This window comes from Echinops telfairi, unplaced genomic scaffold, assembly GCF_000313985.2.
Source record: "Echinops telfairi isolate 266 unplaced genomic scaffold, ASM31398v2 ScPeMD7_2;HRSCAF=8, whole genome shotgun sequence".
Classification (NCBI taxonomy): Eukaryota; Metazoa; Chordata; class Mammalia; order Afrosoricida; family Tenrecidae; genus Echinops; species Echinops telfairi.
In genome coordinates, this window is record NW_022103898.1 from 77,092,005 (window position 1) to 77,099,134 (window position 7,130).

Sequence of the window (7,130 nt, forward strand, 5' to 3'; positions counted from 1 at the left end):
CAACAATGAAGTTTGTCTTTCTTAATCTCTACCAGTTCATTGTCAGTCTGGAGTCTAAGTGTTCCTACTTTCTGTGCCCAGCAAACCTACACAGGGAGACAGGCATCAGCACCTACAGGAGCCCACCTGGGAGCTGGTTAAGTGCCATGGTGCTGAGGGATGGCTGACTCAGGGTTTGGAATAGAGTACCTCTGCCCGGGAATGCCTCTGAATAAACATGCCAAGACCTTTCAAACTGCAGCAATAGATTTTAGAACCCAAAGAGACCTTGAGGATCATCTAGTTCACCTCTGCTCATTGTATAGATGAACAGGCTCAGAGAGGCCGCAGGTCCCAAAGTTTTGTATTTAGTGGTAAAACTGGGTTCATAAGCCAATGTTACCAAATCTTTACTATTACTGTTGTAGAGTACCTCCTGTACTTTTCCATTTTTAATACCTTGCACTTGTGTGCCTGACAGACAGGATAAATGTACTCCACAAAGCTTGCATATACTCACAAACACGAACTCTAGCACATTGCCTACCTCTGAGCCAGCACTCTGAAGTTAAAGAGCAGCTAAATGCAGAGCTCGGTGGATGTTCTCTTATCAGCCACCGGAAATTCTCCATCATATCACGTTTACCAGACCAGCGATGTGTGTGTGTACACATCTGTGTGATGCAGTTGAGTGATGTTCACATGCTTCACCTCCCTCTGAGTATGCTCAGGCATCTGGCTGTTGCCTGCTTGGCATCTATATACTGCTTTCTTTTCCATCAAAAGCTAATCAGAAATGTTTATGTATTCTTGTAGGGAACTTGAAACTTTATAAGAAATGCAAAGTAGTCACAAATTTTAATAAATTTAATTTTAGCTGATAACAATTTACTTGTGCTGTACCTCACTAGGTTGTCAGTACAGCTGTTAAGCGCTCCAGCCTGAGAAGCTGTCATTGATAAACAGGGGTAGGAGCCCTGGTGGCTGCTAACCACAAAGTCAGCAGTTTGAACCCAATGGCAGCTCCACAGGAGAAAGAGGAGGCTTCTCCCATAAAGATGTTACAGCCAGATCAGGCGCAATTCCTGCACTGTCTCCAGTGTTGTCCTGTAGGGCTATGGGTCAGTGAGGGATGTCGTGTCTTGTAGTGGGGCCGGCTATATGATCCTCTCTGTGCATTGGCTGCTCTGAGCAGAGATAACGTCCTCATGGCCTGGTGGGCCAGGATGTGCTCCACTCCCTCTTCCTCCCCCTTCATTTGCTCCTGTGTGCTCTGATCAGACATGTCCTCCCCGATCTGACCCCACCACACCGAGGCAAAGCACTTAAAGGGTGTGCAACAGAATAGCAAGGGGAACAGAGCAGTGAAGTCCCCAGGGAATACCAAAAATAGACTTTGGGGCCAGTGCGTGGTACCCCATCAGACTTGACCGGGAAACTCTCCTAAAGGTCAATAAATATTGTTGGGTGTTTTTTTTTGTTCTTTTGTTGCTCGTTTTGGTCTGTCTTGTTTTTGTACATATTATTTTCTCTGCAGGTCTGTCTAAATAAGATAGGCTGGATGAACAATCTGGAGGAGAAAACGGGACCGATGGTTGGGGGGGGCATGGGAGAGGAGAATGTGTGTGTGTGGAGTGGGGTTGACAAACCCAGGGACAAGGGAACAATAAGTGATCCAAACTTGATGGCAAGGAGGGTATAGGAGGCCTAGTAGGGCTTGATCAAGGGCAATGTAACCAAGAGGAATTACTGAAACCCAAATGACGGCTGAACATGATAGTGGGACAAGAGGAAAGTAACAAAGCAGGTGTATAAATAAATGTGGTGAAGAAAACTTCTGGCTATCAAAAGATATAGCGTCTGAGGTCTAAAGGCTTGAAGATAAACAAGCAGCCATCTAGCTGAGAAGCAGCAAAACCCACAATGGAAGAAGCACACCAGCCTGAGTGATCACAAGGTGTCAATAGGATCAGCTATCAGGCATCAAAGAACAAAAAAATATCACTGTGCATGAGAGGGAGTGCGGAGTGGAGACCCAAAGCCCATCTATAGGGAACTGGACATCCCCTTACAGAAGGGTCAAGGGAGGAGACCAGTCAGTCAGGGTGCAGTATAGCACGAGGAAACATACAACTCTCCTCTAGTTCTTTAATGTTTCCTCCCCCCACTATCATGATCCCAATTCTACCTTACAAATCTGGCTAGACCAGAGGGTGTGCACCGGTACAGATCAATGCTGGAAACACAGAGAATCCAGGACAGATAAACCCCTCAGGACCAATAATGAGTAGCGATACCAGGAGGGTGAGGGGAAGGTGGGGTAGGAAGGGGGAAACAATCACAAGGATCTACATATAACCCCCTCCCTGGGGGACGGACAACAGAAAAGTGGGTGAAGGAAGACGTCAGACAGTGTAAGCCATGACAAAATAATTTATAAATCATCAAGGGTTTGCGAGGGGGGCCGGGAGGGAGGGGGAAAAATGAGCTGATACCAAGGGCTCAAGTAGAGAATGTGATGACAACAAATGTACAAATGTGCTTGACACAATGGATGGATGGGTTGTGATAGAGTTGTATGAGCCCCCAGTAAAATGATTTTTAAAGGAAAAGAAAAAAAAAGATGTTACAGCCTCAGAAACCCACCGGGACAATTCTGCTCAGTCCTCTAGGGGAACGTGAGTCAGAGTGGACTCTGGCAGTGCGTATGGGTTGGTTCTACTTAAGCACCGGCTGACATTATCCTCCAGGACCGGGCTCAAGAGGTTAGGAGCACACCCTTTGTGTATCTCAATTCCTATCTCAGGTTACCATAGGAATTCTCCATGAATTTATTTCAGCCTTCTGAAAATTTGCTATAGTATAAATCAATTCTAGCTCAGTGTGTGTGACAGCATTTACTTTAAGCTGTACAAATTTGGTTGTACTTTAAAACTTTAAATGCCTTCTAAGTCAATGACTCAGTAAGATTGGGCCTTGGAATGATATGCCCAAAGACAGTGCTAAATGAGGCCAAAGTGTAACTAGGAGAATATACTACGTGTTAATTGAATCCTTTAAAATTTTCTTAAGAGGATTTTGTGGTGTTTAAAAGGATTGACAGTGGGGACAAAAGTCTTTTCAATACAAGATGAATGAAAAGCAAGGTAACTAATATGTTCAGTACCCATATAACAAGTACATATATGTTGCAAAGATGTCATCTTTACATCTAATAGATTTCACCTCTCTGGGTGGCAAAAAACAGTTAAGCTTGGCTATTGGTCAAAAGGTTGGTGTGAACCACTCCACCGCTAGGCACTCAGAAGAAGTGCTGCCATTGAGTGCAGTCTGCCTCCTAGTGGCCCTGTGTGGTTCTGAGGCTTTCGGGAGCAGATGGATTCAAACTGCTGACCTGGCAGCAGCCCAATGCATAACCCACTACGCCTCCATACCTCAGAAGACCAAAAGAAAGAAAAACAACCCATCTGCCATGGAGTCTGTTCTAACTCACAGGGACTCGGTCGGGTAGCAAAACCCCCTCTGTGGGTCTGAGACCGTCACTCTTTATGGAAGTAAAAAGCCTCCTAATCTTTCTCCTGCCAAAACAGCTGGCGGTTTCGAAATAACTGATCTTGCAAGTTAGCAACCCAACGCTTGCTCTCCACAGCTGCGAGGCCACAACCTGGGAATCCCTATGGACTGGTTCTACTCTGTACACACGGTGGTGCCATGAGTCAGAATCAGCAATAACAACATTCCGATTTTACAGCTCTGAGAAGTTCGTTGCTTGCTATTCCACAGGGAGCTAAAACTTCAACCCCAGTGGCGATCTTACCTCCATTCATGTAGAAGCTCCACATGTCTCTCGTGCCTATGTAAAATAGTACTTCTTTTCTTGAAACCTACTTCTAGATTTGAAGGCACACGCTCTAATTCTGGTATCCTATAGTGACAATCGACCCTCTTCAACTGTTTCCAGACTGGTTGTACCTTGTAAAAAGCCCATTTTCTGCTGGTGGGGTTGTGGTTGAGCATTGGGCTCCTGACCAAGTATGAAGCTACCAGCTGCTCCGAGGGACAGAGATGACGCTTTCTACTCCAGTAGAGTGAACGGTCTCAGAAACCCACAGGGGTAGTTCTGCCCTGTAGTACAGAGTTGCTATGAGTCTGACTTGTTGGCAGTGATGTTTTTTAATCATGAAGAAAACCTTCCCTTTATTTATAAACCTATTTATATTTTAGGGGTCTCCAATTACGTATTTCAGATATAGATAAGTGTACAAAGGTTTTACAGATGAGCAAGACTACATATAGTTTTGGAAGAGGTACAGTCAGAGAAGGGAGGATGGCAGGCGTTTGTCTTACAATACTTTGGACCTCTTAGTAAGAGAGAGTGGTTGCTGGAACAGGGCATCATGAACCAGTAGCTGCACCAGTGAGCTCAAGCACATTACCTACTATTGTCAGGACGGCACAGGACCAGGCAGCGAGCTTTTCCGCTTGTTTCACATAGAAGTCTTGTGAGTCAGAAGGGACTCACTGACACAACGACGACTTCTGTATCTTTTTAAGTATCTCTAACGGTAACAGACTAAGCTCACGTGCCCAGGAGGCAGTGACTCAGAAGTCCCCTTCCTCACTTGCAATGTCACAGTCCATCACCTTATAAAAAGTACAACATACAGGCTCTGGGATGAAGCCAACCTCAGTGTGAATTCTGGTAATGCCAATTGTGAGCTGTGTGACTGTGGGTAGGATACTTTTAGCCTGGGTTTCCCCCCTTTAAAAATAAAGATGCTAGTAGGGTTACGAGGAAAACCTCTGAGATGAATCAGGAGCAAATAATGTTGAGTCTTGATGCTTTCTCTGGGCATATGGAGTTGTGAGGATCAATAAAGTACTGTATATACTACTACGTTTATGTAATATTTGGAAGTTGTAAGTACTTAGTACATTTTAGCTATTAAACGCAGGTGGTTTGGATTACTGGTGTAAGCAGTTGAAAAGGGTTTTTAATTTAGCTACATTCTTTTACTTGCCCTTGACCACAGGAGGGCACCATTGCTCCATATCAGTTTTAAAGTGGCCCTCCCAAGGTCAGGTTGACCTCAATACTTGGACCTTAAAACTCCCTTGCCCTTCAATTGTATTTGGAGCTAGCGCAAACTTGACTGCTGTAATCGTGCCAATCTCTCTCCACAAGCTCACCATCTTTCCAGACCCCACACGCTGTATGTTCATACAGCAGTTCTAAGACAATGGGTGGGAGATCTTAGTCCTTAGACTTTCCTATTGGCCAGAGCACTGGCTACCACAATCTGACAATTTAAAACAACAAAAAAAAACCCACACACAACCCATACAGTCTTCATAACCCTAGGCTCCAGAATGTCAAGAGGCTTAGAGAATTGCTGTTCCCTACCCTCCCTCCAAAAGTGTAGGTAGTCCTTCTAGGCCACCCAAGAATTGTCCCTTTGGTATTGGCACTGGTGTTCCATCTTCTGATCTATTGACTAGTCTCTGTGGATAATTAACCAGAGGGAAGAAGCCAGGTCAGACTATTGTAGGGTTACGAGGAAATACTCTGTGAGATGCTAAATTGGGAGCAAGTGTTGATCAACAGAACTTCAAAGGCACCGATGAAGTAACTGAGGTCAGTGCCTGCTCTGGGCATGGCTTTGTTTCTCTGTATGAAGCTCTTTCCCAATACCCACCTAGCTGATTCCCAAGCCAAAGGAGTATTAGTTGGTAGGTACGAGACTCCTTATGAGGAAATAGGGAAATTTTGTTTGTTTGCCCAAGAAGTACAACCAGAATGCTCCTGAAAAGGGAGGATGCGAAGACTGTGCGTTATGTACTTTGGACATGTTAGCTGGAGGGGCGAGTTCCTGGGGAAGTTCCTCAACAAGATGAATGAACACTGGTTGCACAATGGGCTCACACCCCCATGACTGTGAATGGTACAAGACGGGGCAGTTCTGTGCATAGGGACACTATGAGTGGCACCTGACCTAACAACATAGAAACTCAGTCTATTAAGACCTGACTCAGATGGGTATTGCAACCTCTGAACCTTGTTAATGAGGTTTTGTAGATAAGCTACACAGTCCCCTTGCCCTTGGGTCAATGACAATGGCAGGCTTAAGGCAGTATAAAGGTCCTACGGTCTTGTCCACCCAGAGGGATTAGTCAGTGTAGTGTGGAAAATCACTAGTGCCATGGGTCATTCAGGTCTCTGGGGAGCACAGGATAAGAACGTACCTAACACAGCCAACCCCCCTTGGGTCCCAAAGGCCCTATGGATATGAAAAAGAGAGGGTGCCTGATGGCTGGTTTCAGATCTTGAAGGGTGGTCCGGCTCTCCCAAGTGTGCACCTGGAGCGGCAGTGAGCTTATTGTCCAGAGGCGCTGGAAGGCATTTTTAAGACTTGGATTTCCCACAGCCCACAGAAAGCACTGGATATTCGGTCTCCTGCCTTTGCGCCCATTCTCCGTACATACTAGTAGTCAGAGTATCTTGAACTCTGGCAATCATTGCCTATGTCCGCATGATGTCCCCTCCATATGCGTGGAGTCCTTAACCAAAGACATTCTTCAGTAGAGCATACCAAACGGGTAGCATAGGAGAAACGGAACAATCATATATTAAGGGATAGGCGCTCAAGAACCTTCCAAGATCAAGGTTCTGAGGCTTTTTCTCTACCACTCACCTTAGAATTCACCTCCCTTGTGTTTAGTGGTAAAGGGGAAACCCGCAAAAGGAAGTTAACTGAGTTCTCAGGCATATTTTTAGCCACCTACACGATCCCCCGCCTCCACCCTCTCCCTTAATTAGCCGGATTCCGGCGGCCCAATCCTCCCCGCCACAGCCGCTCAAGCCCCGCCTCCCCTCCACAGCGGGCCAATGGCCTTGCCCAAACTGAGTCCCCAGCGAGGGGCGGGATCGGGCTCGGTGCAGTAGGAGGGGCCTCGCTGAGGACCCCGAGCTGGGCGCCGCCGCCGGTTCGTCTACCCTTTCCCTCAGCCGCCTCCTTTCAACCTTGTCCACCGGTCGGCGCGGCTTCTGGTGCAGCGGCGGCGGCGGCGGCGGCTCCCACTCGTGCCGCAACTCACCCCCTCCCTCCCGACGTAGCCCGATTCCCGAGTGCGCCGGCCATGGCTTTACTCAC